Source organism: Phasianus colchicus, chromosome 15 (genome assembly GCF_987193195.1).
Source record: "Phasianus colchicus chromosome 15, bPhaCol1.hap1.1, whole genome shotgun sequence".
Classification (NCBI taxonomy): domain Eukaryota; kingdom Metazoa; phylum Chordata; class Aves; order Galliformes; family Phasianidae; genus Phasianus; species Phasianus colchicus.
In genome coordinates, this window is record NC_143450.1 from 15,097,624 (window position 1) to 15,115,952 (window position 18,329).

General features: G+C 39.6%; 1 protein-coding gene across 1 annotated transcript in view; it reads right to left on the reverse strand.

Moving 5' to 3' along the window:
- Positions 1-18,329, reverse strand: part of SPOCK1 (SPARC (osteonectin), cwcv and kazal like domains proteoglycan 1) — a 257,135-nt gene that overhangs the window by 32,517 nt on the left and 206,289 nt on the right. The window lies entirely within an intron of this gene.

Consider the following 18,329-nt stretch of genomic DNA (forward strand, 5'->3'; position numbering starts at 1 on the left):
AAACCCAGGCAATAGGAACTCAGGCACTGGTGTATTTACAGGGAACAGTCACAAGGTAGCAGCACAAAGCATTTGTCTAAAGAATTTCTGAAAGATGCTACAGAGGTGCAGGTGATGCCATCAGTCACCAGGAGACCGCTGTGAGCGTGAAGCTTCAAGTTCAAAATCCCAGCAAAAGCACCAGGCTTGCTGGATTTACTGCAGACGTGAGAGAGGTGTTATATGAGCCAACTCCAGGGCACAGTGACACCAGGGAGCAGAATGTCCCATGGGGTTGTAGAAAGGAACTTCCTATCTGGCAGTGTGTCAGTGTACAGATTGGCTGCTCAGTTCCTGACCTGTCCTGCTCCCAAACAAGAAATAATCATTTCCCCACTAACCCCTTCCAGAGCACTTGTTTAAAAGAAAGAAAAAGGATGTATATGGGTTCTCCACATGTTACACTGTATGTACAGTCTGATGGAACACGTATGCATGTACAGTAATTTGGAATTCTTGAAAGCAATTCATATTTTAGAAAATAAATGTGATTGCTCAATATATCAAGAAAAATAACAGTAATTCTCGAGCTCTTATGAGCAAAAGGAGAACTGAGAGATCTTCTGTGTAGTTGTAGCTGAACTGTCAAGGAGTTTTCAACTTCAGATTTTCAATTCAAAGCTGTTTTTTACATCTTAATCTGCCAATCACTTTTTTCCTAGAGCTATTTCAGTCTTCCAGATCCCAGTGAGCCTGCTTCTCACCTAGCTGCTTCTGTGGGAGTTGTATTTGTTGTACATCCACATCTTACATGATGCCTCAGAATAAAAGGCTTAGTAGCTCCAGTTTAGAAAATGATGCCCACTTTTCTCACCCCTTGCTCTCAGCATCAGTTCACTTTCAGAGAGTTTGGTATAATTTACTCAATTAAAAACATACTTCTGTTAACTGTCATTGTCTGTGCAAATGCCACAGGTGTTTCCAATTATGTCATCGGCCCCATCATCAGCATACATTTGTAAAACTCTGTTGAATTAAATCTCTCTAGTGTAGGGATCACACTTTAAACACTCTTTCAAAGTGCTTATTTTTTTCTTCTTACAGTTCAGACAATTTGCAAAGATAATGCAGCCCAATCCTCACACTGCCCAAGCCATCCTCTGCTGCCATCAGCCTTCCTCCAGCCTTCCAGTCCCCACTGCATCAAGCGAGCTATGAGCCCTTGTTTCAGGATCCTTTAGGGCTTTCTCCCCATTTTACTTCTATTCATACCCCTGCCAAGCTTTCATCTACTTCTCTTTGTTAACGATGACAGCTTTTATTACCCAGTTGCTAAATTTTGAAACGAGTATCTTCACCTTTTCTTGTCACACCTGTCAGAAACTCCCTGCGAACACCTGCGAAGTCGTGCCAGCATCCTCCTTAAAACTCAACTTTAGCACTATGCCGACACAAAGCCAGACAAATCCATGGCAATTAGGCACTGTAAGACTGCCCACACTGCTGACCCATATCAGCACATTTTTAATTAACATTACCACTGCTCTTTCTTGTCTTTGCTTTACGTAGCTTGCAAAAATCATGTCTTTATAATGCCTATGTGAAATAAGACATAGCAGATGCCTGGAACCCTTACTATCTTAAGCAAGAAAGTTGTTAAAAGTAAGCTATTTTAAAATAGAGAACCGTATAATCCCTTCCAGATGTATAAAGTGCATTTTGCAAGAGTAAGAAAACCAATGTACCAAATTGGCACAGTGACAGAAAGAAAACCCACCAGCTGGGAAGGATGATGAAGGAGTAAAGGGAGAAAACAGAATTCAGAGCATCGATTACTTCCCTATAAATTTGGATGAAATCTAGTGGCATTGGTGAAACGTTCTTTTTTTTCTTTTTTTTTTTTTTTAATCAGTAAGGCTGCACAGGATGCATTTTGGCCACCTGTACTTAGCACAGCCTGTGCAACTTCTGCTGACAAACTTTTGTGACGTAACAAGACACACCAAGGAGCACAGAATGGTGGAAGGCAGCGCATCTGCTGAGGTCTTTGACTCTGATGATCTTCCAGCAATCTCTTGCAGATACACTTCAAATTAAAACAACTGACTAAATCTTCCTAGGAACTCATTTTAATTACTCATTTTGGGCATGTATTTCTACTCCTCTAAGGGAAAGTCAACCTACTCCCATCAGTCAGTAGCTGTATACAAAAATAAGAAAACATATGGTACTCTAAGCAATAAAACTAACAAAGCTTGCTTTGCTTCGGATTTGTTTCCTATTTCTCTGTGGCTTAAGCCCATTTAACTCTCTAATGTCATACAAAGCCATCCCCAAATTCCCTCACAGCATTTCCCTTCCTACAAAACTCGTCAATCTCTGAGCAGTGCTGGTGGGACTTCCTGCTGTGTGCATGATGGCAGCAGGCCAAGCAGCCAGGGAGCTGCTGAGCCCTTCCCTTGAGTCTCTGTTTTCAACTCATCTGTCAATCTTACCACAACACAGAGGAATCACAAACCCTGTGGACGCTGGCTTACAGGCTCAATAGGTCTGAAAGGGAATCAGCCAAACAAGTTGTATTGCTTTTGTTAAAAGTGCTCCCGGTGTCGCTCAACACAAGACAGGAAAAAAAGTTCTTGATGAACAGAATTCCTTTCTCTGGGTTTGTTCATTTCAATATTAGGAAAAATTATTTTGAAGCCCCTAAAGCGTAGATGTTCGAGCTCTTTCCTGCTCTGCGAATAAAACAGCACTTCTCCATCTAGCAAGACACTGGCACAGCATGTTCACAAGCGCTTTCAGTTCTTTGCCATTGGATGTGACCTCTTCTCATTCATTTCCTTGATGCTCAGATGCATTGCTGAGGGCAGTTGCACATTCAGAAAGCACTGCAGCCAAGAATGAGTGGTCTGATACAAAGCTGTACTAAATGAGAACTATATATGCACTGCAAAGAGAGCAGTAAAAGCCACTTAGCCATGGATTAATACATAATGAATAAGTAACAATTATTTCAATATAGTGTTCCTGACCTGCTTCAACACTTCCTTTGTCTCTAATCTGTTTTTTTAAGAAAGTTTTGCACTTGATTTCTTAACCATAGAGGCACTTAGCCATTTGTATTTTTATTATATTTGGATAATCATTATCGCTTCCCCCTGTGATGGAAGTGCAAATCACGGGTTCATTTATTTCTGTTTCGAATGATGAGAAGGCAAGCTATGTGACTTTGGGATCAGCAGAGCTCAACACATCTCATGGACCTTTACTCTGATAAGGCTTACTATGAATGAGAGAATTCAGTGAAGTGTGGTAAGTGTAATTAAAATTGTGTTATGCTGCTGATCCAAAGGCAGATAAATTCTAAAAGCATTAAATTGCACTGGTTTGTTAGAAAAAAAATTGGCTGTTCATTTCCTTATAAAAAATGACATCAACTCAGAGACTGTGAATCTGAAAGGAATTACAGCAGTTCATGAGTTGCTCAGAATAAACACAGACCTATGTGCTTTCTTACCAAGAGAATGAATGCTTTATGCAGAGCACAGTGAACCAGTTTAATAACAATTACAAGTCAAAGGGATCTGCATAACCAGATTGCTGACCAGTGGTTACGTATTAATCCACTTTTCTTTCACCCAGTGTATAAACTACTTAATGGAAAAACACAGAGGTTTTCTGGGTAGGGAGGTCACGGGCTTAAAGTGAAATGTTATCCATTTTTTTATTTATCATTCATTGAAACAAATTAGATTAGGTGAAAATAAGCCTTGCATCAAATGTCACGATGTGGGCAGCTCTTCTGTTTGCTCTGGTTGTAAATGAAATTTCTGGCTGTTTTTCTTGTGTATTAATCACAATATTTCATCATCATTAATCACAGTATATTCTGCACGCAGTATTATAAATCAAGAACCCCATTTACTTGTCACATGGGTTTGCAAGTTCAAACAGACTGGCCTTTTTGGAACAGTTACCCTTTATCACGTTTATCAGTCCACGAAAATCAGAATAAAAAGTCATCTGTTACAATCTTGTCTAACAAAATATTAACACATACTCTTTCACAGACAGCTGCAATTACTCACAGGGCACTAGAGATAATGGGAAGAAACTAATTGAAATGACTGGACACAAGTAAGCAAATTCTTAAATTAAAATCAGATAAAAGTCAGATAAAACAGCACCAGATTTTAAGCTGAAGCTATGCAAAGGGTTTTTATTTAATGGGAATGCCTTCATTCTGAAAAAACTTTAGCTCGTACTGAGAAGCATCCTTCTCTCACGTACGTAAGAATATTTATGATAAAGTGAATAATATTCATTGCATGACCTTTTCCTGAGATTACTTGTGGTTAGTGTGAGAGATAATATAGAACTGAGATTGTATAAGATTACGTAAATAAGATTAAAACTTAAGAAAATGAGGCTGAGAGGGCTGAGGAACTGTACAAGCTCAGATATGGAAGAGAAGCAGATGGACATTTTCCAGAGAAAATCTGTTTATAAAGTCTTGTGCCCAGAAGAAGAGAGTTGGGAACAAACAAGTGGATTTGATGAAAGAGCCTGTCTGCATGTGTGGAGGCTGTCTTAATTGAAGTTGTGGTGGCATATGACATTCAGAGTATGGAAAGAAAAGATTATTTCCTAGGAGATCAAGTGATGTATGGCTGGGACAGCAGCACATGAGAAGGGGAGAGAGAACAGGAGAGGACACTGAGAATAGAAAAGAGACTGAGGGGCAGAAGAGACAGAAGCACAGCATAGGAAGCAGGGTGCAATGAGAAGGATGAGGAGGCACAGACTTTCCTTCTGTTTCAAGGTCTGGCTGCAAATCACTGCATTTTTTTTCATTCACTTTCCAAACAAAACTATCAATTATATCTTTATGTATAATGTCAACAGTTCTTGAGAGACTCATCTAAAGCAGCCCTCTATTCCCTCTGTTACTTTGGCTCCTAAAGTTTTAATAGCTAACAAAACTGTAAGAAGCACAGAACTTTCCAACTTGGTAATGGAACGCAATTACAATATTTTTCACTTCCAAACAAAGCAATAACTCTGGCAATTTTTTACATTTTTCATGAAAATGAGAACATTAACAGGTACTTAACATTGAAATCTGAATGCCTACTTTGCCCTTCTTCCTATTGTGAATTTTTCATAGAAGCACCAAATCTTGGAGGGAGCTTATCTTTCCTTCTCATTTATTCATCTCCTGGTAGATATCTGTCACTTCCTTAAGTATGTCATTTATTACCAGGCTTTTAGAAATCTTTTCTGTAGATCTGTGTTTTTGTTTCGTTGTGCCTTCCCAGGATTCTTGTAGAGCACCAGTAAGTGCTTGTTTACATATGAAATCATTTATGGACAGGAAAAAAGCATCTGCTTCTTTCAGGAATGATTCTGGACAGAGATAAACCCAAAGCAATTATATATTCTCAAGACACTCACAGAAAGTTAGCAAAACAAGTGGTTGGATGCTTTAGGGAAAAGCATCTTGGTCTCTTGTTTGGAATTAGGCTACGCTAATAATCATCTTCTTCTTCTTATCTACATACTTAGGAGACATACAACCCCCTAGCAAGCAATCCCTGGAAAATGTTCCAACAGTCTTTTGAAGAGAAGACAGAAGGACAAAATCCAGAGCATCAACATTTTCCAGGAGCAACTCATTGCTTTCAACTCCACCCGCATCTACCAACTCACTTTTCAGAACTGCTGACCACGAGGTATCCTACAAACACCAGAAGGCTGCTTGTGAAAACACTTTTGTGATCGTTCTGAAGGTAACACCTTCCAGAGGCAGAGAGGAGGTTATCGCTGCAGTGCTTGTCTGATTTGTTCACTTGAAAGCTATACAATTCTAAAGGGTCTGTGAGTTTCTTTCAACTTATCCACTGCGTATGCTTTATTCTCATCCCCAGAATCACACGAGGAAGTTGTCTGCATTCAGCCCCTCCTTCTCACAGAAGCACAGTCCTGAATAAGTGGGTAACACAGTAAGGCTGTTTTAGTAATGTAGTCCTGAATATGAATAGATGTGAGCATACATTTATGCTGCATTCAGAAGCATGGCCAAAACTCGTGCTCAACGTTTTTGTGTTCTCTCCAACTAGAAGACAGTATGGATGCCAACATATCAACCCCATCAAAAGGGGAAATGGAAACAAAGATATAAAAGGTCTCCCAGGATACCCAATATGGAGAGAAATTTGGTTTCCCTTATTCTTCAAACTCAAGTCCAAGGAATAGATGTTCTGGTGACGCTGAGCAGGCTTAGATTGATGAAGCTACTGGTTTGGTTGCCTTAAATTTACAAATTAAAGTTCTTAATTCCTCCCTGTACTGAAGGCACATCCAAGCCCAAGGTGAGTGCCAACTTCTTCACAAACAGTGCTCAGCTGTCACCCTGAGCTGGTGTGAATGCTGGAAATGGGAAGCAGCACAATGCCACAATCTGGATTTAGCGTAAAAAGTAGGATTCAAATAATTCCCACTTTTGCTGCAATCATTAACATAAAATCAATTTATGTTGTGACATTTTCAGTTCCCATTATGATCTCTGTCACAGAAGGGAGATTTTTAATCCTCTGTGAAGTCTGTAAGAGACAGCAGAATAATATGCACTTAAATGCATTAAACATTTTCTAATACAACCTTTTCATGCTTCTTCAGTCTGACTGTCTGGTCACTCCCGTTCTTTGGCTGCCTTGGTAATCTGAGAGGAACAGGTGGAATGGCAAGTAAGCAAAATACTGAATGTTTTAAAGGTTAATTTCACACTGCAAATGATTCTTTTATGGGTTATATACACTGTGTTCATATTCTGCAATCCAGAAAAAAAAAAAAAAAAAACCTAGGAAGAAAAATAAGTGGCAGATTATGGCTGTTCTCATGACAGTGATAAAAATAATTGGGAAGGGAGTAAGATGGTTGTGCGATGAGTACAAATTTTATTTTGCCAATAGTTCTTGTGCATTTGTTGTGCTGAACAATTTATTCTTTATGGAGCTTTATTTGCCCTTCACCCTTAAAAGGTCTGAGAGCCTCAGAAGCAGAATTATTTTGAAGTGAAAAGAGTATTATGGCCCAATGCGAATCCCCTCCTGCTGTTTTGATGGTTTTTTTTTTTTCTGTATCGAACTGAAAAAGTAATCAAAAGTGAACTTAGAACTGAGTACTTTGTAAAATAATGGCAGGTAATCCTCCTCTCGTCATTGTTTTCAACTGTGGCATTAACTGCAAAGCGACCCAAGGTCATGTGAGAAAAGAGGGGACTGTAAATGCTGAGAAAAGGCAGGAGAAGCCGAGTGTCTGCTCAAAGGAGTACGGAGAACTGGGAATGACGTGTGCATTGCATTAAACCAGAGAACTGCCTTCCAGAATCACAGAATGGCTGGGGATGAAAAGGAGCACAATGCTCATCCAGTTCCAACCCCCTGCTGTGTGCAGGTCACCAACCAGCAGCCCAGGCTGCCCAGAGCCACATCCAGCCTGACTCTGAATGCCTGCAGGGATGGGGCATCCACAGCCTCCTTGGGCAACCTGTTCCAGTGCCTCACCACCCTCTGTGTGAAGAACTTCCTCCTAAAATCCAACCTAAACCTCCCCTGTCTCAGTTTAAAACCATTCCCCCCTATCACTATCCACCCTCATAAACAGACGTACCCCTCCCTTCAAATACTGGAAGGTCACAATGAAGTCTCCTTGAAGCCTCCTTTTCTCTAAGCTAAACATTGTCTTTTAGGTGGCCACCCTGCCATTACTTTTTAGTTACCAGGCATGAGTATTTAGCAAGAAATGGGATGGGAGAGAGAATGAGAAAGGAGCCCAGCTACAGGAACAGCTTCAGCACCAGGAGCCGAAACATTCTTTTAAGGGCTGGACAAAGAATAACAAAATCACAGAGTGATAACATAATCTCCCCAGTTAACTCAAGGGTGTACAGAAATAATGGAACGGCACTAAAGGTATCAGAGGTATTAACCAAAAAATAAGAGTCTGCAAGTGAAAATATATGACAAAGATGCAGAATTGACTACAGAGAGCCCACGTTATAAGAAAACTCTTATGAGCAAGAGATGTGTGGATGGGAGAAAACTTTTAAATGGGAATATAGAAAAAATCCTGCCACGCAAAGAGCACTGCTTTCCAAGAGCACCACTCAAGTGTGTAGGAAGACTTAAAGGAAGAGAAAAAAAGCCAAGCAATACGCAGAGAAGCTACTCTCTGTTCCACACAAAAATGGCAATAATTGGTATTGCTTTGTAACCCCCAAAGCAATAAAGAGCTGCTAAAATTAATTGAACGCTGAAGGGAGGCTGAAGTGCTTAATCAATCACCAGTGCTGTTTGCTGCCACTACACCACGCACAGAGATCACAATACAGAAATCCAAATTACAAAGCAAGGTTTTTGTAATGTAAAGACACTGCGAGTCAATTTTTGGGTATTTTGTTTCAGGTATTGAGGACCCACTTCATCATCCTATCTGAAATCTGTTAAAAAGTTCACTTCGTGCTGACCATTCCCTTCAGTTACAGGCGCTCAGCACTTCTGCAAATGAGGCCTCAGAGTTTCAGATCAGGTACCTGGAAAATTAAAAGATGCAGCTCGTGGTCCTATGTGAAAAATCTTGCTCAGCAAGATGGTCAGTGTTACAAAGGAAATCAGTGCACCAGAATTCATTTCTCCAGAGCAGCACACATCAGCTGCTCTGCCTATGTGACTTCTTTTTCCCTCCCTGTATTTTCTTCTCCTGTCGCAATTTGCTGCCTCTTGTGCTCCGCAGCTTTGGAGAAGCACAACATAACTGTGGTGTCCTCTGCTGTGCAATCTGATGCAAGGCCAAAACAGGTGTACTCTGTACCAAATAAGAACAGGATGCTGTCGACTAAACAGTAGACAAGCATGCAATTAAAAACTATAGCATACTGCATACAGAAAAGTGGTTGAATTAATCCTGTCTCAACAAACTCTGTCCCTTTCAGGTGTACTTTGAAAATCAAACAATTATCTGAAAATGATTTCAATTATCAACGGTTTGCAAAACACACTCAGGAAGCTTCAAAAGGTACTTTTCTTGAAAATTGTGAGAACATGTTCTTGCATAATCCCCAGGCTGGTGACATTCAGGTATGAGATTAAAAAAACTGCAATAAAAACCTTTGAATTCATGCACAAACCTTGAATTTGTTAATAGCATGTTTGCTCTTACCTACCATTATAGCAGTGGTTAACACGTACCTTTAGGGTAGCTAAGGGAACAACCACTGCATTATATACATCATTCTGACTTTCTAAGATGGCTGTTTACAGAATCCTAAATATAAACGCTAGCAATAGGAAATGTCACACCTCCTGTGATTTGGTGTGAAATGAACTGCTTTCAAATCCTCTTCTCTCAGAGCTGGCTTTATTCCTATTGAAAGGAAGAGGCCATCAGACAGAGTACTCCAGGACAGGGCCTCTGCTGATATAAATCAGTACTGACTTTAATGGAGCTACGTGGATTTACAGCAGGCAGAAATCTTCACTGACTGATTGTCCAGAGAGCATTAAAGCCACTGACAACCCTCTACCATCTGGAGAATTACTGAGAATAGGTATTCCCTCCAACTTCCATCTGACTTTGGGTGCCTTCCTGTGCAGTGGTACACATCACTAATATTCTGAAATTCAAAGTCTATTTGCAGTAACATAATCAAAAAAAAAAAAAAGAAAAAAAAGAAAGAAAAAGATTCCTATTAATATTAATTTCTTCTCATAATGTGGTCAAGCCTGATTTCTAAGACGCAGAAGGGAGAATCATCACTGCAGCTTTTTGGAACTGATTGCCACGTACTTCAACAGAGAGCAGCAAGTGCTATTTCAGGAATAATTTGCATCACATGCGGCCGATGCAGGAGCAGGCTCTGTCTCCTTGCTATGAAAGGACAGACTGTCACAATACTGACAGAACACTAAGCAACTGTGAGCTCTCCTTGGGATATTCCAGTGTAGAAGAAGAGAAAGAGATCTGCTTTCATGTCCTCTTGCTGGATCTGACTCCTGCTGGCCCTTCTGGCCTGTGGCAAAGACAGTTGCACAGGCACGATCACCATGGGCAGAAAGGAAAGCAACAGGCATCTGAGATTTGGGCAGATAAACCATTGCCTGGGGGAGAGGACACAAAGGAATTAAAGAACAGGAGATGGCCATCTCAGGTTCACTGACTGCAATGCTTTGTGCCTGATGATGGATAACAGCTGGTGCCCAGTGCTGTTTTAGGAGAACATACAGCTGTACCACTTGAGAGCATTCCTCCAACTTCCCATGATTTGTTGCTACTTAAAACAGAAATGAATTAAAAGTGTGAACAGGATGCTGAAATGCAGATGCAATGATGAAGTATCTCTGCAATATTCCAGCAGTGAGAAGCCTTCAGGAGAAAGTGGAATTACATACAAGCAAAATCACTGCTAACAGAAAATTACCGATATTGTGGGAAGATGCTGCACTCCTGAGGAGGAGAGGATGACTACTGTTATTACTGTTATTATTATTATTTGGCATACAGTTTGTGTGCTGGAAAATGGAGATTTGAGATGATCAAAGTGATTTACAAATTGAGATCGACAAGCTGAAGCACTGAAATGCTGAAATTAAGCACGTTCATTTCAGAGTGATGTCTCTGTTTCAAAAACTGTCAGATTTCATTTTTAAAGAGTTTTTTTAAAAGGTCTTTTTGCTTTACCAAGAAGCATTACATTCTCAAATCCCGTCTTTCCAGTGTGGTCAGTAAACTGAAAAATCAATTATTTGCACAGTATTGGTTTGGGGGATAAAGGCCAGAGGAGAAGAGTAGCATATCCAAAAGTCAGGGAGGAATCAAATGGAGAGTAAAAGCAAATACACAAGGAATTTATCCATAGCACTGATAGTCTTACAGACAGCTGACTGCTGGCAGCTGATTTATATTTAGAGACTCACGGGAAAAGAGAGAAGAATGCTGAAAGTGGGAAAGCTGGCAAGCATCACAGCCACGTACAGAACCCTAACACTAGGACTTGGCAGGAGGGCAGATGGTCTCTGCGCAGGGCATTAACGCTTCTGAGCAGAAGACAGCCATTCAAATTAGTGAGAGAGAGAAGGGGAGATGCTGGCCTCCAAAATCTGTACAGAAATTACAACCATGTGCTTGACACAGAGCCCCTGAAGCAACAGAGGAGTCGGCACACAGAAAAGGCCTCAGCAGAAAGCAGTCCACTGCCAGTTCAACTGAAATGTCCCTCTGGAGAGGAAAACCATAAACCATTGTTGTTTTGGAAGGAGGCTGAGTCCAAAAATTAAAGGAAAGGTTTATCTACTAGAGGTTTCCTAGTCGTAGAAACAGCGTGCATTTTGTTTACCTGTGCATAAAATTGAATGTGAAATTGAAGCCATTAACAGCAGCAAAATACTCAGAGGGGTTTGGATGATACTGTTAAAGTGCCCACAACAGGCACGTTGCTTAGTATTTAATGGCAGCACAAAAAGCTGGAATAAAAACATATTCAAGTACCTACATTGGGCTACTTATATTAAATTTACATAGGTTATATGAGAACAGAGTAACATGAGGGTACAAGAACTAATGGAATTTGTTAAGGACTTTTAAGTTAAGGACAAATGGCATCTTTCCAACCTGATTTCTTTACCCAAAACAAATAATTTTGCAGAGATTCCCGTGTCGCTAACACAACCCAAATTACATCTCACTTAGATTTCAGTTATGACCCTGAATTAGCTGGTGTGTGACTATCCTTGTGCCTCACTGCTCTGTAGGCATCTGTAGATTGCTTATCATTGTCTCATCAATGCCACTCTTCATCCTTGCAGTAATGCCTAGAATATGCACTCAAAACAGTCATCTGTGAAATAAGGCAAGTTAAACTTAACTTTGTATCTGAGTATTCAGAAAGAAGAAGAGAAGTCATTTGTAGAAGCCCAGGGCATTCTGTTCTATTAAAATAAAATTTCCTAAAAGTACATAATATTGTAACAGCTTTGGCCTACAGCATTAAGACCAGCACTTTCAACAGAATGCATACACCTGCGTGGTTCCTTTGTGTCAATCTAAATTCAAGACTGTTCCTTTATAGCCACTCTAACAACTTACTCATAAAACCAGCTGACTGGATGGATTTCTTCTGGCTACTTTTTTCTCTTATTTACTGTGACCTAGAGCTAAGGACATTTTTCACACTACAGACCCACAGAAAAGACTCTCATAATCTTGTTAAAGGCTGGCATACTTGACTTGCAATACAAAATCTTGCATTTGTCTCCTCCGGGAAATAAACCCTTTTAAAGAAGCTTTGGATTTCTAAAATGACTTAAACAAATACAATGGCCGCACCAAGTAGAAGAGAATCAGTTTTCTACTTCTCACAAAGAAGTCTGCACGGAGGAATTTGAATTTTATGTGCCCTTGTACAAACTCATCCACAGCTTTATTTTTTATTGCTCGCGTGTTCTCAAGGGAAGTCAATTTCTCTTTCAAGTATCAGTGACTTTAGTAAGTTAGAGCATCCAATTTCTAGAGGAGGGTTTACTTTACCTCATCATTGAAACCCTGCTGTGGAATACAATCTGTTTTCAGAAGAGCAAAGAGGTGAAGGACAAAAACAAATGGCAATTACTCTAAAACTGTAAAGAGCTTGGAGATGGTGTTCTCTCACATCTGAATTAGGACAAGAAAATATACCTGTCAAATGTTGCCAGTGAAAATGCACCACAACTGACCATGCTGAAATTTGTCTTGATGTCATCTGGAATGTGGAACTGTCCCTGTGGAGGCCTGTCATGAGTGGTGTCCCCTGAGATCTGTCTTGGAACCAGTGCCCTTCAACATCTTTATCAACACATAGACAGTGGGATCAAGTGCACCTTCAGTAAGTTTGCTCGTGATGCTGAATAGAGCAGGTGCAGGTGACACAACAGAAGCAATGGATGCCATCCAGAGGAACTGGACATGCTTGAAAAATGGGCCCACATTAACCTAAAGAGGTTCAACAAAGGCCAAGTGTAAGGTGTTGCACTTGGGTCAGGGCAATTGGAAATCATCGCCCTCTACTCTGCCCTTATGTGGCCCCATGTAGAGCATCCAGCTCTGGTGCTCCCAGCACAAAAAGATGCGGTGCTGTTGGTTGAAGTAACCCTGCCCATGGCAAGGTCACTTCCAACCTAAGCCATCCTATGATTCTATTACAAAGGGATTATCTACAAAATTAAGATGCCGATATTTACACATTCAATTGCAGCTTGTGACATGTACTGATAAAAATCATCCCCAAGTAAGCAGCCAAACATGAATGTATTTGAAGGTTGGTAGACTTTCGCCATAAAATAACCTCTTTATAGGAAATTAAAGGCAGTAGCCACTCTGTGGCCCTTCTAAAGCACAATACAGAAGAACAGACTAGCTTAAAACGTAAGATATTTTAATATAATTTAGTTTGCCAAGGTCAGGAGGAGGAGCTTGTTTCTGAACCCTTGTTCTTAATAACTGTATCTTGCAACATGAAATAGCATACTGCATATTAGCAGGCTCTCAATTTCTTCTGAAACGCAGAGACCTGCCAATGAATCTACTTCTCAGAAGCTTAATATATTGTTTTCACTTGCATCTTCTTTATTGTCACTCTTTTATGCCTATTCTTCAATTGCACACAGCATCTTTCCTTTATTGAGGGCTGCAGTTAATCAGCTGGTCCCATAAAGCACCACATAAATTCTGCTTTATGAATTCGGTGTCACAAGAATGTGGCCAAATGCCTTGTGCCCTGAGATTCTGCAGTAACACATCACCTTTGTAGAGACTTGCAAATCTGCAGAACTCATGGAAATTACAGCAGCCCAAGAACAGAAACTCCTCAATCACCTTCGCTATGGTGGCACTGGTAATGAGAAAATATAATCTAGAGATGGTTGCAAGACAGATCTTAAATACAGTAAGAAAATGAGCCTGGGTATGCAAATGGATCCATGTTTGCAAGGCTGCCTTTGCAACAGAAGAACCTCGGCAATACGAAATGCTGTCATGAGCTCACATTTTCCAAATCTCATACAAATCTCTTCCCTTTGTCAAATCTGTCACTCATTTACACCCTAAACTATACGGCTAGAAAGCATCTATAAAGTTATGTGCAAATACAGATTTTTTGATTTAATGCGTACTAGAGGAATTGCCTTCAAGCTATCTTTATCCTATCACTTAAATACCTATGTCAGGCAAACACCTTCTCTAAAGTAGGTGCAATGTATCTTTTCAACAGTGCAGTAAAGTTAACTTTGGGGAGATGGGACTTTTTACATTGTTATTGTACCGAGCACAAAGAAGTCAGTGATAGAAGTGGCTTTGCTTTAGACTGAGGTAGAAAAAGTAATAAAAAACCCTTCCAAAACACAGTGCCAGGTGTTTCAGAACTATCTGTGTGAGGGCACTTTGTGAAATGCATTTGCTGAGAAATCAGTAAGGATGAGATTTGAAAACCTGAAGGATACTCCATCCATATCCATCAGTACAGGGCTGTGGTTTGTAAGCACCTGTCTGAAAAGACACATTAAATCTGAGTTTCTGTATTCTCAGTTAAAGCTTTGGTAATAACGTTTCCTGTTAGTCTATAAGAAATGTTCCTGTGCAAGACAAACTATTCCCATCAGTGCTCGCTCTGCTATTCCAGCCTGAACTAGACTCTGATGAACTTTGCTCATCCAAACCTGCAACTGACTTCAGATGAGACCTTACCAGTGCCCTGTAAAATATTACCAATATTTCTGGAAACACTTCTGCTGACATACCTGAGAATTACACCAGCCTCTTTCACACCTACACGTGGAACTGTAATAACTACACATAGTTACCTGTGATCAGCTAGAGCATAAGGTCATTCTTCTCCCTTACGCATTTCTAACCAAAGAGCTCTCAGATTAAAGCAGATGTTCAAATTATTAGACCCCAAGTGTATAATTACACACTTTGTGCTAATGAACTTCTTTCAATTTCTACTGCTCCAGTTCTCAAGGACACGCAATAGAAAATTAAAAGAGGAACTTTTTAAAAGAAACATGAAACACCACCTAGTATTGCTGCAATCAACTCGACTTCTTTTCATAAAGATGTAAAACTGAACAGATAGCACCTCCCACCTGCTTCTTTATTGAAAAATCTATTTTAATTATTCATTGCATTCTGGGTAGCAGTATTCTCAAATGCAGTTACTGTATGTGCTACACAGCAGCCACCATATGCCTTTCCTCCTCATACATTCAAGAAAATCAAAACACTTAAAAATCATATTTGCTAATAAAAATATACCATGCTTTAAGAAATCTGATTTAAAAAACTTTTGTTTATGGGATTTTACTAAATGAAGGAAAGTGGTTTGTGTTTAACTTTCTGTACCAACCTTCACCTTGTACATTTACGGTTGTTAAGTGATACTTGTACAATTAAAGCTTCCAGAACGATAGTGTTAATATGTAAAGTTAAAGAGCAGTTCACTGCACACTTCAAAACACTGTTGAGTTTTGTGCTTTTGGAATCTTCCTCAACTTCTCTGCTCCCTATAAGCAATGTAACTCACAGATGTTTCCTTTACGGACACTTCCTCCAACATTCCCAGCTCACAGGGCTCAGAAGAAAGGACCACAGATAAGGGAAGGCTTTGCACTGTTACCAAGGCCCATCTCATTGCACTCTGTATTTTTGGGTTCTTAATTTTTATGGGTGAGAACAGCTATAATTATTGCAGACAAAACTCAAAAGGGTCCAGAGCTTTCCCATGACTCAGTATTATCCAGGCCCCAAAACTACAGAACAGGCTGCCTGGACACCTTGGCACCTTGACTTCTGGAGAGAAGTTGTTTCTAGCTTTTCTTGGTTTTCATTTCGTCTCAACGTGCTTTAAATTAGAAGCTAATTAAGCCCTTTGTGAAAACCACAACACAGAAAAGGCACCTTCAATACAGAACTGCTTTCCTAACCACACCTGAATACCAAATTGTGTCAACAGAATGTGACTTGTGCTCAAGCATTAGTGAAGTGTTTCTATTTCACAATGAGATACCACAGGTATAAACAACCACCTACCAAAATTGCTCAGCAAACCAAATTTCAGACAAATACATGTTTTTTCCCCTCTCACTTTACAATGTCAAATGAAGCCTAATTTTTGGCTCAAAACTCAGAAAACTTCAGAAAACTACTTCTTTATTTGCATCTCCGATTTTCCAAGAATATTTGCAACCCGTTCAAGAACTGAAACCCTAAATCCAAATTTGAATTGTGAAGGATCAGCAAGATATCTATAGCATGCAATTCACTGTCTGAAATGACTGTGACATTTCATGTTAGCTAAGTTTCATTTCTTCTGCTCAGAGGGATTGTCTGATAAGGGAGTAGGTCTGTGCTATAGACCATCCTTGCCATTTAGACAGTAAGAATCTGCCCATTGTCTGTGTCTGTTAACTCCAAGACCAGCCTGTCATTGTCAAACTGAGAAGCAAGAGATGTGAAATTGCCTTCAGACAAGCAGGATTAAGCTAAAACCATAATTTACTAAATATGAGAATAAAGTGATATTGTTGCATAAAGTATATTCTTATAAAAGAAACAAGTCTTTTCCCATAAACATACTCTTTTTAAACAATCATGACAATCTGGCTTGCTTCAGTGGAAACATGTTATTATGATTACCTGGGGAGCTGGACTAGATGACACTTACAGGTCCCTTCCAACTCAAATAATTCTATGACTAGAAAATTGTAATTAAAACTAAGTAGGAAAATCGTCATACGAATTAAACAGATCTCTTGGACAGATCAGCCACTTTCAATGCTACTGTTAATTAGAAGTATTATAAAGGCATCTCTGAACACTTGTAGGGAACCAAGGCTTTGCAGTTCAGCTCTGTAGATCTGACTGTCCAATCCACCCCAACACCTCCCGTTGCTGGGCACCAATTGGCACTACACTGCAATTTGGAGTAACTGACTTCAGTGTTTGAGTATGCAACCAAAAAAGATGGCATAGATACATTTATGTTTCAACATTTGAGACAGAAAGGTCCCACATTGGTTGTCTGAAAGCTTCTCTAATACCGACATTTATTTCCTGCATTGTGGGCTATTTAAGTCTTTTCTTTGTGGATGACAGACTCTGCTGTAATGGAGATGAACTTGATCCAAATCATTCAAAACTCGATAACTCACAAATGCAGATCCTGCTTCTCATTTCAGTCCATCCCTAAATGGTTGCTTTAGCAGAAAGCAGAAGATATTTTCCTGATTTACACACAGTCCATTAAACTGAATTACAAAAAAATGCAATTCTTCAGAGGAAAAAGAATGGACAGATTTCCCTTTTGGGACAGCAAAAGCCGTAAAGATGTAAGCTTATGTATTTGGAATGAAGTGATGATATTTCATATATCTCCCTTCTGCACTAGCAAACGAGAATTAGAAACAGAAAAACTCGGAGCTAATTTGACACGACTCTGAGAAGTGCATAGCAAGTAATGAACTCTCAGGAGCAATCAACAAGGCTCAGGCCTACGTTTGTTTACACCACGATAGAGGCAGCTAACTTTACCAAAGGCAACCAATTCAACAGCACTGACAGAACTTGGCTAAGTTAGTATTGCAGTAACCAAAGATGGAATGTAGTCCTTAAAGTAGCAAAGGGAAAACAAAACAGAAAAAGATGCACGTGAAATTTGAAAAGCCTTATTTTCTGTATGTTATTGAAAATATCTTTATTTTATTTGGGAAGTTCTACAGTGATAAGCACTGTATTTTTTCGTACCTGTTGGGTTTCCCAGAGATTTTTACAGACTTTAAAATATTTGGGAATATTCCCCAAAAATGCAGGAATTAATAATTGTGAGAAAAAAAAGAACCACATGAAACCAGTCTTATTTGTGACTGGAGAGGTGTGGATGCTCTACTTATCACATACCAGTGCACAAACACCTGCTGTTCCAATACAGTGTTTCTATTAAAAGAGTGATCAACTTCAATAGTTTTCTGTCAACAACCTAAAATCCCATTACTTCACTTGAAAATTGGTACTTGCTGGTGCTAAGCATTTGCTGTGCTGCCATTTTCTAACCTTTATTGTAAAATTAAAATTATTAGCCATTTTAGCATTTTGTTTAATGAACGTTCACAAAACCTATTACTCTGGGCTAAGCATGCTTTTACAGTGATACAGCAGGTTTCGTACCTGCATAGTGGCAGACTACAAGTGACTTTTAAAAAATGCTGCTGTTTTTAGTATAATTACACCATGGCACAGTTACTTTTATACACTTGCTGTCTCCCAGC